The following is an 18,270-nucleotide window of genomic DNA, read 5'->3' on the forward strand; positions in this document are numbered from 1 at the left end:
ACTTGTTTTAAGAGGATATTAGAAAATGCAGGGTTCCACATTGACTTCAAAATAAAACAAAGTTTGTAAAAAAAAAAAAAAAAAGACTCCTAGCATCTTTGTCAAAACCTTCATCCTAAGGCTGGAAAATGTAAAAGAAGAAAAAAAGGGTAATATCTGAACACAGACTTACACTATGTCTTGTTAGCTTATCGTGATTGATCTTTTAGATTTGCACAAGGTGGGGGTGAGGTGTGGGGATTAACTTGAAGTCCCAAATGTAAAAAAAGGATGATTATAACTTAATAACTTTTTTCTAAATACATTGTATTTATCCGTGATACTTTCCTGTATTTATAAATATCACAATATATCTTATCACAAAAAGAAAAGATATATCGCATTATTGTTTTTTTGAAAAATCATGCCTTCCCTAAAGTGTAGTACGATAGTTTGTGAAATTAGCTCAAATGGTTTCAGAAAGCTTCCCCATTACAAGATCATGTGACTACGACTGCCCAGGCGGACTTTTTCCCATTCAGAATCACGAACAGTGAACTATCTGGATGTGGAAGAGTTGTATTACTAAACCTGCAGAGGTGATATACATCAGACAGCAATCAGATGACTTCTCTAAATATTACACACTTTTACATCTTATTTTCTATGGATGATAACTGTAGAGACTAAAGTTGTTTTTTTGTCATGGACTGTAATCATGTTTATTTTATCGGTAACTTGTATGTTTTAATATGAAGCCTATAAATATTGACTTACTTTGAATCAGGCCTCAAGTGCCCACTTGAGGGACTGCAGTTTTGGGCGCTTCAGTGCCATCATCTTCTTCAGCCCTGTTTGTTTGCCCTGATGACACAAGTCAACTGGAAGTCAGCAAACAAACAGACAGACTTTTGTGTGGGTTGTTTATGAGCATAAAAAAGAGATGCCTACAAAGAAAAAAAAGATTTTTTAGTGAATAAATGTAACTGTATGTGCAGGGTGTCAGTGCACGCTGCATGGATCTGATTGTGATCAAGAACATAAAAGTGTTTGAGGAAGATTTCAGGGGTTAGAAAACAGATAAACGGTGGCCTGCAATGACTTAAGAAATGTAATTGATATTAAACAATGATGTTATGAGATTGACAAAGACATTGTTTCAAAGATGAATTAACAATGTGTCAAAACAACATCTGATTACTAGAGTAAACATAGGAGGAGATATATACTCCGTAGATCAGATCAACCTTTTTAAGAAGTCAAAGGTAAAAAAGGTAAAGTCTAAAATATTCAAAGTTCTTATAGGCAATACATTCCCAACCCTTGTTTTTTATTTCGTTTCTTGTATTTAAAATGAACAACAAACAATGACACAAACAAGGCAAAAGGTGTATTTCCAAAAACGATCAGATCCCAAAATACTAGCTAGTGAAGCTTCATTCTGTCTGGAGCCTATACTGATAGTGCCGACAGTCATCATGCAACACCGTTAATTAACAGGCGCTTCGAAGGCCTCCCACACACATACTGCATCAAAGTCACAGCCAATGTCCTGATCCAAAACTCCTCTCTGCTCTACAGAAACAAGGCTATGAGGATATGCAGTGCTACTACACAACCCATCATTCCTGCAACACTTGCTGCTTGTTGTAAGAGAGTATTCTTGGAAAATGAAATCAACTCCATTATAAATACATGAACAGTTGTGCTGCATTTCGAGAAAAAACAAAATCTCATTATTATTACAGTGAAACAGCTCCTGTGTAGTATTGTGTTTTTAAAAAGAAAAAAAAAATCACATTTATTTAAGGGAACAAAGGCCTAATCTGAATGTTGAGAATATCGCGTGCTTGCGCATAGCGTCCGGCCCAGGTATCCCTACAGAGCAGAAGAAAAATGAAGGATGCCTCCAAAGCTTGCAGACAGTAATCTCCCCTGTGGAGGTCAAATCTAACATGGCAGGTTAGTGTCTGTGGAGATTGACAGCCTGGAGAAATACTGCTGCCAGGCGCCCACAACGCACAGTGACAGTAAACACCTCCCAGGAAAAAGGCTGGTTACCAAGCCTTATAGAGCGACTGTCAGAGGGCGCCAGTCGTCAGAGCTGCTGCCGACTCCGCACTGACAGACTCTGTCAACCTCTCTCTATCATATCCAAGCCGTCTCAATAATATGAACATCAAACTCTCCCAGGAAGTATACAGATCCAACATGTATACATTCTACATCAAAAACATTTGCAGGCTATCATTGTTCTTTTCTGATGAATGATTCACTTTGAGCTCAACTAAGTTTTTTCATATTTCATCATGAAACTGTAACTTTTTTTGTGACTATATATGGTCATTTTAAATAGATTACATTTTTTTAGACGCCATAACAACTCAAACTGAACGAAAAATGCATAATTGTATTAATTGATTGTCCGCTTCTTCATTATGCAACTTACCGTATTAATCAAACGTGCAAAAAAATTAAATATTTTCTGTATTTAAAAAAAAAAAATGAATCGCTCTGGAATTTAAACTATTGGTCTCATATTTGAACATAAATCCATCCTTCCTTCCAGACTCAAAACACTTTTTTTTTGCAAACATTCTGTAAATCAAGTCGCTCAAATGAGAAATCAGGAGAGCCAATATTTCTACTTGCCGCCATTAAGGGAAACACTGAATACTAAATAATGACAATATACTTTAAATTATACCTTAACATGATTCAACAATATTTATTACATCAATTCTGTATAGTGTTTCACTGATTAAAATGGAATATCATCCAAAGTCAAGCAGAACAAGAGGAGAAAAAATGAAGTCTTGAAGTACCACATTAAGAAATGCATATAAATAAAAACTACACTAACACTTTAATGTTCTTGTTACTAGGCTTGCACAAGAATAGTAAAGCAATACAGCAGACAACTAATTGCATGAAATATGTTATCTTACAGGCTTGTGCTGTCTGCCTTTCATAAACAAAGGCTGACAGATCATGCCCTCAACCAGTGACCCTGCTGTGAGCATATGCACTAATGCAAGGTCACACTGGAGACTGGCCACATGAGGAGAAAACAGACACACAATTTGCCTTGTGAGCCCGACTCAGACACACACTACTGATGTAGTCATCATGCCCTACAATAAAATGTCAGTGTGTTAAACAGGGTCCTTTTTTCATTAGCAGCTCTAATAAATGGCGCTTCTGTAAAATAGAGGGAACCTTTTATGTCCGTGTGAGGAGAAAATGATAAAAGAGATATCACTGCCAGAAAATCTGTTGTACGCTCAATGTCAAGGGGGCTTCGCCAGCTCCCATAGTGCTCAGCTGTGTGCTAAAGCATAACAGACCCTGATTTTCATAATGGCAGGTGGCCATCTTTGGAGGCCTACATTAAATAGGTCTACGTACAATATCTGTCATAGAACAGTGGCCAGGTCCATTTAACAAGATTGTAAAAACACATTATGCTACCTTATATTCTGCACGCTAACTAAATCTGGTTCAACTGTAAATGAAGAGGGCAAAACAGTCATATCGAGGGCTGTGATTGGTTTGATTATTACCATTGACAGAGGGTGAGTGTTGATAACAAATTGTTTTTTATTGGTATTACCGTTTAATTATTCAGTCAGTCACTGCACAATAACTGTTGACTCCTTAAGCAACTGCAATATTAGTATTTATTTATTAAGTATTTATTTAGACACTGCACCTTAACCATCTCCTTTATATTCACTGCACAATAACTGTCTAAGTTATTTCTCTACTCATTCAATGTAGCACAACTTTTTCCATATGTAAATAGCTATGAATGCATTCTTTATTTTGTCCAGAATTTTTAACGCTGGGAATGCTGCAAACAAATTCCGTGGAGTTATTTTATACAATGACAATCAACAAAAGTGCCTGTCTGTCCATTAGTATGATGTAGGTTGTGAGGCGGGCTGCGGGTAAAGGCGGCAGAAAAGACTGGCAGACAGACAGAGGAGCAGACCTCTATACTCTGACGCTTTTCCCCCTCATCCCCTGCTTGCCCTTTGTCATGCACCCTCCTCACCTCCAGAGCTGTCACTGGCTTGTCAGAACCAATCACATGATGCCATGCTGTCTGCCAGCCATGTACCAGTTTGGACAGGATGACATCAAATTTCTGGTGCTATGTGTCAAGGACCATATGAAAACAGATGTCCTCATTACTGGGTTGCATTTGCGTTTGAAATACTACATGCCCCCCTATTCCTGGGTTAGAGGATTAAGAAATATTAAAAGATTTTTTTTTTTTTTTTTTTAATATTGTTTTTGATGTTATCTCCGTAATGCGAAAATGTCTCAAAATAATTAGTGGTATAACGAAATCAAACCCTGTCTTGCATAAGACACTTATTTTTTTTATAATGCTTCAAATTTGCAAAAATTTAACTATCTAATAACCTAGGAAAAAATAAATCTCCAAGCCATCACAGTGTGATAAAACAGTGACATGTCCAAGCCTGGTGTTATGCATATATGAGGCCCTCTGAGATCTAGCATGACAAAAGTAACTTTATTGAATGGGACAGATCGCTGCTTGTCTGACTGACTTAATCTGTTTGATTGAGCAACGGGACGCCTTCGGCTTCACAAGTCCTTCAAAGGCCGCAGATTCTGCAAGTGTGAAAAAAAGAGGGAGGAAAAAGGAAAAAAAAAGGAAAAATCCCCACCCCCCCCCCACCCCTTCTACTGAAACACACACACAGACACCATAGGAGCTTCTGGAGGGTTTATTTATTAGCTTTAAACATCTTATCCATTGCCTTACCACCCAAGCCTTTTCAGGTCATCACCCTCTAACAAAGACCGCAAGCCTGGAAAATCTGTCAACTGTCAGTGTCATTGATCAGGAGCAGAACTCTGGGCAGTTGATGAGGCTTCATTGAATCTAAGCGTTGAAGAGAAATAAAGAACAGAGTTTGTCCGACAATAACACTGCTTCTGCAAATTTCCTCCTGCCTCCAAAGCATGCCAAATTACAGAGTCATACATTCATTTGCTCATGCTTCACGATCTCATTATGGGGATCTAACTTTCCACTCCTCCCCTTTTTCTTTCACCGTGTCGTCCCAACACAAAGCGGAGCCCAGCTATCATTGTGCTTGATCCGAATTTTATTTAGAGCTCCATATGCTTCTCCAGCCTCCTCTCAGAGCCTGGTGTTGCTGCTTGGCCTCTCTTGGCCCGTTAACCATTAAAAAGAGGGGCCACTCTGTCACCACACTGTCTATTGTGGGCCGTCGAGGTTAAGAGACAAAAGTGTGAGATCATGAATGAGTGTTTGGCAGTCTATTGGAGGTTTCCATCCACACAATAGAAGTGAGAATCTGCACCTGATGCAATTCAAGCATCCATTTTGAAGGGGAACGGGGTTGCTTTGTTTCTGCTGGAGTGGTTCCATTTAAAAAGAAGTACGTTCTCATTTTCAAACAAATTGGGATATATATATTTTTGACATCTCTGTAAAGTATCCATCCTGGTGGTGCCACGGGCATGTTGCATTTGCATAATATGGATGAAACTAGACTAGTCTGTCTCATAGTAAATGCAGCTCGTAGCCTAACCAAAGCTCCTGGCTGCTATAAGCACCAGACACACAGGTTATCTACACATGAGACCACAGAGGAGCTGGATGAGGCCCCACAGATACTCCACACCTCACAGCACGGAGCAGACTGCAGTATTCACCCTCCAACCGTCTCTGGGGGGGCCTCCTCTGAACACACATTTCCCCTACACTTTCTCCCCTCGAAGTAGCCAAAGCTGTGTCTCTCAGTCTCAAGGTCCCCCCTTAGTGACAATTTGTCCACATCAGAGAGCCGTCATCCCTAACCAGATCTGACTCGTGACACACAGATGGGGAGGGGCCGGGCATGGCCAGTGCTAGCGCTGGGTGCCTGGCTGCCCCGGGGCTACAGAAAAACGCCATGCTCAGGCTGCCATGTGAGAGAACACAACTGCTTTCTGCTAAGCTCTGCTTTACCACCATAAGCTCTACCAGCCCACAGCCTGTATGGCTGGGCCTCAACAAGAAAATATGGGGCAATAAGACTATTAAAAGGAAAGTTATTTATATTTGTACACCCACACCAACCAAAATTTTACATACAGCTCAGAAGTAATGGAATTCCAAAGCTTTGGGATTTCATTAAGTCCAATCAGCATACTGTTTGTCATTCAATTTAAAGCCCATAAAACTAAGTCTTATTTTCCACCCACCCAAAAACTCTTTACCATCTGCTCTTACTGATCTTACCAATTTCTACAAATGCTCATAAACTGCAAAGGATAATGCAAGCCACTTCATTAAACCACTCACAGCAAGAGGCCACTTTCTCAGCACAGACACAATAAGTCTGTGACTAAACAGCAAATCAGGTGAAATAAGCTTTGCTTTGTGACGCTAACAACAGACCCTTTCAGCTCCTCTTCCTTTTAGATCTTAAACTACACATAATAAGAAAAGCTGGACAAAATCTTCTTTCGTGTCTTCAGGCCATAACTCTATCACTGACCATGGCTAGAAAGTTAGTTTCATATAAGGTCATAAACTTTTTTTTCTTAAATCGCTAAAAACAAAAACCTAAACAATGTCACTCAATGATTGCAATCTTTTATTTCTACACAGGAAACCCCTTATGATAATTAGATTATAGTGCTGACATATGCTGGCTTAGTGTCAGGGGATATAAGACACACACGCTGCACACCCTCTAACCCCCCCCTCTGCACGGCTTGACCCTGTATCCTAAAATCAGCCTCTCTGTTCCGGTCAAGTGAATCAGCCAGGGAAATGTATGCAATTAGGTCATGTTGGCCAGTGTAACACTTACAGGGGGCAACAGTCATTGTCAGTATCTTAATAAATGTTAGATAGAATAAAGCAGGAATAAAATATTCAGAGAGAATCACCTTACTGAATAAGACAACAGATAATAAAGCATATAGAGCAGGAGTGATACTGTGCATGATAGAGAAATCATCATCAACATCCAACAACATGCTGGTCACACAAAGTGCTGGCCTGTCATTTAAAATTCTCAATATGATACTGTGGCCTGGAAATTGTTTTGAATATGTACTTTTTGGACTCCGCCCTTTAAACACAGACAAATGAAACAACTGCCCACTTTTTTTTATTACTTTCTCAGTTTAGTTTCCTATCCCCGACACGAAACTAACTCACAGCGCCAAATGCTCCAGACCAAGCACCATAGCCATGAAGCCTAAATGAATCTACATTCTTCTGCTGTTTCCTCTCTCTACTCAATCTTTTTTTTTCATGCTTCCACTCTCCTCAGTCCTGCTGGCTGCTCTCACCTTTCTCTCCTGGCCCTCTGGCCCCCATCCTTGGCTCCAACTCCTGACAACCTCACCCACTGAGCTACAGATTGGCTGGCACACAATGCCCCAGATCCTCATTCAGCAACACAATGCACTCACCAGCTATACACCTTCTCTTCTCTTTAACTCTCTCCCCACATCCCTTCTGTCCATCCCCTCATTTTCTCTCCCCCTCATCCATTGGCTCTGTTCATTTAATTTCCTCGAGCTCTCTCCAAGTCTATCTCTCGCTTCTGTGACTCGGTCTTTCTGGCAACTTGGTGGCGACTGGTGGTCCTACAACAGAAACCATGCGCCTTATTCCGGCGCAGGGCTGCTTGAGCGGGACGAGCCAGAGCTCACAAAGCCACCGCCGAGCAAAACAAAGGTTGTGTGCTACATCATTCAAACTAGGGCCACTCCGACAGCTGCCTCCGCCACGCTCACACTGACAAACGGCCAGAAAAACAGATGGTTTGTGCATTCATGACCAGTTTAGTGGAAGCCCAGGAGTCACCCCCATTCAAGGGGAGGGTTTTTGTCAGCTTTTCCATAATAAAGCTTTTCAGTCTGGTAGAAAATTAGAATGCATTTTAAAATTGTCACTTAATTATTGAGGTCATGCCGGCCCTGTGGAGGAGAGGGGGAAGAGCTGAGGCTCTGGCTTTGTGACACATGACTGATCTGAAAAGATGGGCTGCCTCATTTCACTTTTTAAACCCTGCCAACACATTAACATACATTTGTCAGTTTGCGTCTGAAAAGCAGATGCATTGAATTTTGGAGGCCAACTATCCTCCGAGGAGAGAAAGTTCATCATCACAACATCTGATAAGTATTGGCATTGAAATTGTATGTCTCACAAAAAAAGGAATCAAACATTGATTATAGTGTATCCATATCTTATTGAATAAATTAACAACTCAATTAAGAGATGTACAAACAGCAGCACGCCCTGCAGGTGGAACACTTATTCACATGCATTTGCGTGCTGCTCTGTTGTTGGCACTCTCACATCATGCCAGTCAAAGAGCCACAAATATGCACGCACATCTGCACCATAATCGATAGCAGATGAGCACGTCCAACCATCTGAATCTTTTATCACCTTTGCTCTCCAAGACCTAAAGGGTTGATGATCTGTGGCTCAGAGAAAGACGGCACTGGTGAGTAGTTGGTATTTTCCAGAACTGTAGTCTTTGTTGTGTGTATGAGTAAGCAGGAAGTAGTTAAATAAGGCATTTACATGTATATGAGACTAAGTCAACGACAATAACAGTGTATGTCATTTCATTAAAAAGAGCTTAGCAGTTTGTTTGAAGCACTGAGGCATGAACCATACTGGGCTTCTGAGCATCATCATCATCAAGCTCTTGGCAACACACCCCAAAAAGTCATTTCCAATTGAAAGAGGAAGCACTCACCATGTTGCACTATATCATACACAATACTGCTAACACAAATTAGCCGCAGTGCCAGCTAAAGTGACACTGACTAAAGTTAGTTTGTTTGTTCCCCCATATTAAATTAGTCGAGCGTCTCACAGCACCCAGAGATAAGGCCTAACAATGCCGGGAGAGAGCGGCTGAGCAGATATGAATTAAAGATAACATCGAGCCACTGCACGTCTGTCTGTGCTTGGAAACCATCTGGACGTTCAATATTACATCCTTGTCTACACTTTTCACGCTGATCAGGATCAAAGTTTTCTGACGGCTCTTCATGATGCATCACACCCAGATGTGGTTGCTGGCCAAACGCATTTGTTGAGGTCTCACTCTCGTCCTGAGCAAGTCATGCGATGTTCCTTAAAAAAAAAAAAAAAGAAAAAAGAAAAAAGATGTCTCAGAGAAGTCTCAGATGGGACAGAGAAGATAAAAGCCTCTTTCTTCTCACCTTAAATGTGACACAGACATCATGTCAAACTCTCCTTTAAAAGTAAAAGAAGGAAATCAATCGATTTGATATGTTTGAGAATTGAAAATATTAAATTCTGCTATATTTTACCTAAAGTCAGAAGCAGATATTTGCATCATCAAAAGCACTACAAATGGGTATTCCTGAATTGGTGTGTAGCTTTATAACAAAGACAATTCACATATAGACCGCAAGCATATCATAACTATTACATGATCTAACATGTTGTGATCTTATTCATAATCATGTAGGCTCAACCACATTGCACAGGACTGGTAAAGTCATATTAACATAATTACTGTCATCATTAGCATAATTTCTGTTCTACTTTGTCCATGTTACTTACTGTGATGTATAGTACAACAGCCTTGCATAGACATCCAACAGCATGCTACACACTCAGATCACAGCAGACCACACATTTTTGTCTTGACCTGTGAGGGATCCACACAGCTCACAGAATATAAACACACACACACAGCTTCACACACACATTGTATGGAGCTCAGTGTATCTGGACTGCTTTTGCATTGTTTCCACTTAAGCACTGCCCTCCTCTGACTGTCCAGGGAAGTGCACACAACCAAGAAAACTGCTCCTCATCACAGCTTAAAGTTCATACATGTCTGAAGAAAAAGTGACTTGAAGACTGGTTTTTATTACTTGCTGTCAGTGCACACAGTCTGTGGTTGCGAGACCCCTCCCCATCCCGCTCCAGCCCCCACCCATCCAGTGCCATTTGTAGTTGGACTGCACCCCTTTGGCAGTGGAGAGGAATCACTTCCTCAGAAAATGATGTGGGAGGTGTTCAAAGATAGACACTGACAGAAATCTGCCGCCATTGCCAAAAGCTGGCATTTCTGCGACACGAGCAGTGACTCTGAGACGATCATGATTTCATCAAAGAAATGTGACAAATGTGTGAAGTTGGAAAAAAAATAGTCATAGGATTAAATAAATACAAGCTAGAGGTGGTTATGAACAACTTGGAAAATTAATCACAGTATGTTGCTAACAAAATTATCTTTCAACAGGAAAAATATATCTCTGCTGCCAGCACAGCCTTTTGGTTCCAGTTTTATTGGTGTTGTTATACTTCTAAGCTCAACCAGCTGGTAAATAGATGATGCTCAGAAAAATGTTTTCAAGCCAAAGAGATACATTTTCCATCTTTTCAAAGTCTGTACAAACTGCTCCTCCAAGATTCAAACCACAAACAGCAACAACAACTAAGCAGAAAGTAATTAAACCCTCAGTCGACTCTAAATCAGCATTCATGAAAGGCATCAGCTCCAAGTATGATATACAGTACAGGCCCTGTCAAGGTGATTTCTCACATCTCACTAGCTCCTCCAACAGCTCTCACCATGGCCATCACACACACACACACACACACAAACACACACAGACACACACACACACACACAAACACACACAGCTGCTGTGTGCTGGGCCCTCCCAAATTAATACCCACAAGTGAAACCGTGACCTGCAGAAGGCAACCCCGACCCTCCGTCCCAGAGCTTCTCAGTGGATCCACCCCCCCCTAGCGTGTGGCTCTGTCTGTCTCGCCCCCCTCCTCCTCTCCTGCCTCCCCCAAGACTGAACAAGGACAAGAGCTTGGATGGGAGTGAATAAGATTATCCCAGACACAATATGTTGACGTGTCAGAGTGTGTGTGAAAACATCAGTGTTTTGTTTGCTTTAGTAAAAACAAAATATCGTACACCGTACAGATATACATTGTAGAATGACAGATATAATATAGAGATATGAATATTAATTAAGTTACAAGTCACTTAACAAAGCAACACCTTTAAATGAATTATTTCCCACATCCCCGCGTCTATCCTACATTTGATCTAGTAATATCAACCTTGTGTTTAGCTTCCACTTCTACTCATTAAAAAGAAGTTGTGTTGGATGTCATGAAGGAAAGGACAGCGTGTGGACATGAGAGCAAAGCGAGAAGTGAGGAGGCTCGACAGAGAGACTATAATAGACCTTGTCTGTACAGTCACCAAATGGTCACTGCTTGGTTAGTTGTAAGCCCCATTTTGGGACCTTTGGTTCCCATATTTAATTAAAAATCCATTATCACCTCTCAGCATAGTGAGCAGCACTACAGCCCAAAGTATCCTGAACTGCACTCTTAATTGGTATTAAACGGCCAAATTGCTTTTCCTGCAATTAGTCTTCCAGTTCTCTTAAAGGAGAAGTCAAAAAAATGTCAAAAGTAGTTCAAGCCTTCATGTCAACCGTATAAAATATATGCTTGATAGTGTCTCAACAAAACAATTCTCAAATATCTGAGACCTTGTGGCAGATTCTGTTGTTTAGGTGGTGCATTAATATTCAAAAGGTGATGCTGCCAAAGCACCTTGAGCAGATGTACACAGGCACACACTGATGGTGTGAGTGACGAGCTGCTGAGAAAGCAGTGCAAGGGACAGAAAGGTTTACACAAAACAATATGATAGTGCAATAAAAGATTAAAGATTGAGGGAAAAAAAAAGAAGAAAAAAAGAAGGGTTCCAGGTAAAGTAAGGATTAGAAGAAAAGAGGAAGAGAGAGATGAGCTCTCCTTCACATCCTAGTGATGCTCTCCTTCATTGTTACCTCCACGAGTGCAGCCAGGCCCCAGCTCCCCTGGCAGAAACTAAGTGGCTTGCTGGCATATGGTGCAACCTCCATTTGAGTGCTAAAAGCTGGATATTGTTTTTGTGGAGCAGATGTTGGCGGGCATGGCAAAAGGCACAGCTGACTGGGCTGCACAGCTGGGAACTGTGTCTGTGACCCACATACAGGGGGAGCAGTAGTCAACCGAGAGCCACAATCTTAATGGGGAATGGAGAGACACGTTATCAAGTTTGTCCCTTTATTATCTGGAAACACTTAGAGGTGGAAATTAAGTCTGTTTAGCTAGTATTGTATTGGTTTTTTCTACTGTTCTGACTATTTCATGATAGCAGGAAGGTTTTTGAAAAAGCTCTACGACTTTTGTTATGTGCAGAGAGAAGCCGTTGTCAAGAGACAAGCCTGAATTATTGAGCACAATCAGACTTATAGGTTGGTGCGGGTTTTTCTTTACAACTGTTGTATTTTTTCATTTTTTCCAGCCTGATCACAGAAAAAGACAAAACAACCTGAGCTCTCTGTATGCCTCTAAAAAAAAAAACACACAGAACTGTTGTATTTTAAATTGGGATTAAATGAGCTTTCATGCCTAGATTTGAGCTAATGAAAACGAAACGAGGACACTTAAGAGTCCTGACCGATTTCCCAAACCCAGAAGTGTCCCAATGCCAAAAGTGGACAAATGAAGATTATGCTGAGATTATAATAAGGATGCCAAAGCCATTATCCAGTCTACTTTGACAAATGTTGTGCCTTTCTGTGAGCAGATGGGACCTAGAGTTTGGGTGGGGAAACAGGCAGAGTATCCTTCACCCAGTTGGCTAGAAAAGAGCAGGATAAACGGCAAGCAGGGACGCTGTCGAGACTCCCCGATACTGCATGTAATTATTGCGTGAGTGCTTATCTCAGTCAAATACTTTAATTTTGCTGAATTAAAAAGCGGACTGATCAAACAACATAAAATATGAGAATATCATTCTCAGTTATTACTATGTAATCCAAAAAACCCTACTGTTTCAGGTCTGCTTAAAACTGTTTGAATATTCTTTTTGTGCACTTTGGAGGAAAAAAAAAAAGTGTAAAATGTCAGCAGGACTTGCCCCTCTGCTCGTCTGTCACTCAGCGCCAGGCAGCCAATGGCCTCAGATTGGATAGAGCACTTTGGCTTCGGCTACTTAATTATGAGAGTGTTAAATGCCGTATGTTGAGGGCTGGGGGAAAACAAACTGACCAGAGGCTGCAATAAAGGCTGTTTCCCCTTGTGAAAAAGGATTAGAATGGCCTGTCACTCAGCTGGGTCATGCGGAGCAGAAGCACTACTTAAAAAGTCATTTAGAGAATTAAGATGCCCCCAGTTGGGCCTTCAATGACGAAAAAAAAAGAAAACAAGCTAAATAAAAACACCAAATAAATACTCAGCACAGCCTTCAGGCAAACGCTATTTTTGTTCCCAAGTTGTGAATCTGTATGGCTTTCTCTCTCATGAAGGTCTAATTAACAAACAAGTGGCTTTCTTGACTGAACATTGTTTAATCCGTCCCCCAGAGGGAAAGGTATAATGTGGGAATCACCTTTATGTGGACTACATGGGTGGAAACCAACCTTCCTGTGGCGAGCTTTAAACCAAATATTCTGAAGGGCAGCAAGTGACGTTAGAAACACAACTGCCAAGACAGACAAACCCATTTTGAAAATACACATGTCTTACTAACAGTTTGTCCCTCTACAGAGTAAAAGAGAAAAATCAACGAGACAACGTGAAAACAAGTTTCTTGCAGACTGATACAGGACTTTGCTGTGATTTTGATCACACAACTACCTTTGATTTCTGCTATTATAGTACTGCATATATCATCATTTTTTACATGAGCTGGTAAGACAACATATTTAAAAAGATCCTTAAGTATCAGTAAATATATTTAAAATATATACAGTATATCATAGCACATCATCAATGTGCCCACTTAATCTACAAACCAAAACAAGCCCTAGCATTCAAAATACAGCCTTTTAAAAGTTGAATGATTCAGATGAGGGACAGTCAGAGGTTAGATTAACAGCTCTTGGTGTAGCTCGACTCTTGAGCTTTGAGGTTTTCTGACATTGTTTAAGTCAAGCGGTAACATTTAAACTTCTGCACACTTCTGTATCTGAACGTAAAGCAGCCTAAACTGAGCAGGTTACAGAGATTATCTCCAGGTTAGTTGAACACTGTGACTGCAGCTCTTCACAGAATCTCAGAGGACAAGCTGAATGCTTTGACAGAAGTTATGAATACAGATCAGACCTCATAAATGACAGGCCTCTCTGATGGACGCTCAGGGGGACTTCTGGGACTGATAGGATGATTTGACAGGGAGATACAGAAACCTGCTACGATAGAAAAGGTGGACAGCGGGCAGGTGAGCACCAGCTGGCAAGTGTGAGCAGTATGCGATAAAGCTCTGGAAAATTGTCAGTTCTTACAACGGCTCGCTTCAAAACTCAAAAGAAAAAAGGGAATTATCAGAAGAATTTTACAAATTCATGCAGTGCATTTGATATTTAATTAAACATGTAAAGCTTTTCACGGGCAATACAACCTTTATCTGTGTAATTAACTACAATGATACAAACCTTACTGTCCCCAGGCTGATCAACTTCAACATATCTTTTTAACATGCTTAAATGCTTTAAGCTATTTATTGTTTTGGATGATTTGCATTTTTTCCCGCTATGTCAGCTTTATGCATTTTCTTTAAATATTAGGATGATGTTTAGATGTGCTGAAGAGTTAAGCAGAAACTTACAGTAACTGAACAAGCTTCCGCAAAGCCTATCATATTAAATAATGCTGTTTTGCAACTTCTAATGGTTTCTTCTGATTTACTCTAATGACTTGTTTTAATGAGAAAATCCCCAAATCAGAGACATAAGAATAAGGTTTGATTATTGATGTTTGGTGACAAATATTAAACTTTTTCTCCACCTAAGCCATGACACATATCGTTCTTCTTGTCTGGTAATATTTATCTTGCTCGTCACTTGATTTCGTTACATATTGTATCTGAATGTACTGCAGAAGTTTCTCCATAGACTCAGTGTGTGATGATGCAATGTGACAATGCGCTGTGCTGAGAGTGACATGCTGATTCCTGATCTTCTGTATGAGTCAGTCCCACCCTTCCATCTCTGGAGCAGGCCTCAGCCCTCACGCCTCATATCAGCCTGACTTTGATGGACACATGTTCCCTCTGTGCTTGGCAGGACGGTCTTTTGAAGCAACTCAGCTAAAACGGCAACGACGATTGAGTCGACACACACAGACACCACCCAGACCCCCGACACCCAAAAATCACAGTTATGCACTTATACTGTCAAATACAAAAACTAGTAGCACATACCTTTATGTCACTGGTGGATGTTCTTCTTGTCGGGCAGATGAGCTCTGGAAAGATGTGTTTTAATGCTTGTTTTAAACTTGTGACTAAGCAGGATAATCGATCTGCAATAGAACAAGAATGAGAGTCAGTTTCATGAGTTTCTTGCATGCTTACATGTTGTACGATGTCATACGAGAAGATAACATCTGGCCAACTATCTAAAACTGTTATTTGATATATTGTTGTATGTACTATGTAAGGTTATTGACCAAATGTGAGTGTATTACTTAGTCCCTTAAGGATTTCATGTACTGTTTCGTGACTGTGTGAATATAAAATGTGTGATTTCTGCATTTTTTAAAACTGCAATGCAAGTTACAATGTTTTGAGGCTCTTTTTTCAATGAAACTACTGGTGCACTTAAATACTTTCAACTGTGGCAATTGTTCATAAACCTTCCAAAGTACACTTGGTATGTGGATACAGAGTCTCCCTTTCATGCAGCAAATATACAGTTAGGATTAGGAGTGATTGGAAGAATAAATGCAAGGTCGAGCAAAATGCATAAGAACAGGTCAAACTTGTGTTGGGTGTTGCGACTTTCATAGATTAACTTCCTGAAGGGACTGATATAAGTGATTGACAGACACTTTACTTCTTCAAACTGAGCATTACTTGGATCGATCGTGTTCTCACCGTACACGCTAGCACATCACCCACAGAGTTCAAACTCTTCTCAGGCATGGCGGCACACTTGACTGAAGCAAGGCCTCCTCCTCCCCTCCTCACAGACAAAGAGAGTCCTGCACTACGTCTGTGTCAGTCTGCTCATCCCATTATATCCACTCTGCTGCTCCCAGTCATCAGCTATGACGAGCCTTCACCTGAGATGACAGGTGACTGTCCTGAGGCAGCACAGCGCCCAACAGGGGAGCCTTAACCTGCCAACTATCTGTCAGTCCCCCAAAACCAGCTCTGTCATGTCATCTCCTCAATGCCAATCACAGTGACACATCAAGTTTGTGTCAGGAAACAGTGTTGGAGATAACAATCTAATACAACATCGCCCTGAGCCAATGGGAAGAACCAGGCAATTACTATGAGACAGAGACGATCATGTAAATGTTGGCAGGACACATGCAAATAATTACAAATAGGATATCTTTTCCTAAAGCTTCAACTCTTGATTTAATTGCTTAAGCGATATAATGGAGAGGTGAAGACCCGTGAGGGCACATTTCTCATTTTGAAAAAGATGACAGAGTCGAGAGAAGCAGGCCAAAAACGATTTAATCTATAAAGTATCATGTGAGGTTGTCCACTGGTGTCACAGCACAGAGATGATTGTCAGTCTAATTTCAGCAAAAAAAAAATGTCGACACAAGGTCATTAAAAGTACGACATTGAATATTTAACAACACAATTTTTACAATTTGATAAGGGATGCTAACAAGTGCTAAACAGTTTGTTAAGACTTTTCCTAAGAAACAACTTCTCTGCATCAACTAGATTTCAATCAGAGTCCTAAAAAGCCTCTGTAATCTTTTTGTTGTACAACAGGTCTGAAATAAGAATGTGTTTTTATCTCTCTTATAGTGACAAACCTAGAGGATCCTCAGGACTCTATAATTAAACTCTATGTAGAATTTTTAGTGTTTGTCAGTCCTCTCATTGTTTTATTTTTCAGTGCAGGAATTTATCATTTGGATTCACTCTTCGTTTTTGGACATAGCAGACAAGTGTTCTCAGCAGGCTCTCAAAAATCCCTGTGCACCCCCTGCTCTGCACCAAAGGCAAAAGCTAAAGAGCATTGAGTAGTTTTCAATAGCTTAAGAACCAAATACTTTCCACTGCAGTTGGTGGAGCAGAAAAGAAGTGGGAATATTTGAAATCAATAAAGGCCGAAAAAAAAAACGCATCCAACATGAATGCTAGCTGCTCCGAAGCTGACTGATGCGTAAATAAAGAAACATGCTGCCTAAAAAAAAATAAACTCATATCAACACAAAACTTGATAAGTCAAGGTTTACAAATTGTTTCCACTGCCCCCAATTTGCAAGAAATCTCTGTTATTGTAGATGTAGATACTAAAACTAAAGTTAATTCATTCATGGAGTCAAACAACAAAGTGTCAGTGCTATCGCAGCTCATAGAAACACAAGCGAATTCTCCGTTTTCCTTCTGACTGAGATTCATTTGTGCAATGGTAAAGGTTGCTCCGACCTAGCCCTGTAATCGCACATTTTTTGAATGTTAGGAGGGGGGAAGCAGCCAGTGCCATATGGCTAACGATCACAATAATAAATCAATTTCAGGCCCCCCGTCACAATTTATCTGAGAAATTATGAATTTTTCCATTCAGTTGTTTCCAGTTTGTTGTCGAGGCGTTCCAGGACCTCATTTAAAAAGTGGCATCGAGGAGAGTGGGCAGAGTTTTAACCAACTGCTGGGGTTTTACATGGGACTAATCATGATGCACTGATTGATTGAAGCTCTGTTATCAGTGGATGCTCCCCCCCCCCCCCCAACCCATATGTAAATGAGTAACCTTTAGGAGGGCTCCGAGTGGCAGCAGTGGCAGATGGGCAGTAACTGTAATGGGGTGGAGGTTGGCTTGAATAAATATCCCATGGTCTGGACCTTACCTAGTCTCTACAGCGTCACACCCGACTGCATGATACAGTCCACCACAGGGGAAAGACTCGGTAATCAGAGTCATAAAGGCAGAGATCAACTAAGAAATCAATTAGTTGATGAGCAAGTGTGCAACAATTTGGATTACTCATTGAAGATGTTTATTGTGACTTAATGCTGGTATTAAAACTGGAATTTCAGAGCCCATAGGAGTTAACTTGTCATTTGATGAATGGGTTTTGGACAAAACAACCCAATTCAAATGTGTCAAACTGGGTAAGGAAAATTGAGTTAGTAATTTCACTCTTTTTAAGAGAGTTTAAGTTTTAGTGTCAGTTTTATCATACAAGTTGACGATAGGGAAAAATCACTTATTTTATGCAGCGCT

At 40.5% G+C, this 18,270-nt stretch overlaps 1 long non-coding RNA gene across 1 annotated transcript in view; it reads right to left on the reverse strand.

Annotated features, from left to right (window-relative positions):
- The window catches only part of LOC109992524 (uncharacterized), a 39,741-nt gene that overhangs the window by 16,480 nt on the left and 4,991 nt on the right, over window positions 1-18,270 (reverse strand). Inside the window, exons 3-4 of the long non-coding RNA XR_003809189.2 lie at window positions 15,270-15,370; window positions 757-843 (exon numbers count right to left, since the gene is read on the reverse strand). This is a non-coding gene — a long non-coding RNA (uncharacterized lncRNA). The remainder of the gene's footprint in view (window positions 1-756; window positions 844-15,269; window positions 15,371-18,270) is intronic.

This window comes from Labrus bergylta, chromosome 20, assembly GCF_963930695.1.
Source record: "Labrus bergylta chromosome 20, fLabBer1.1, whole genome shotgun sequence".
NCBI lineage: Eukaryota > Metazoa > Chordata > Actinopteri > Labriformes > Labridae > Labrus > Labrus bergylta.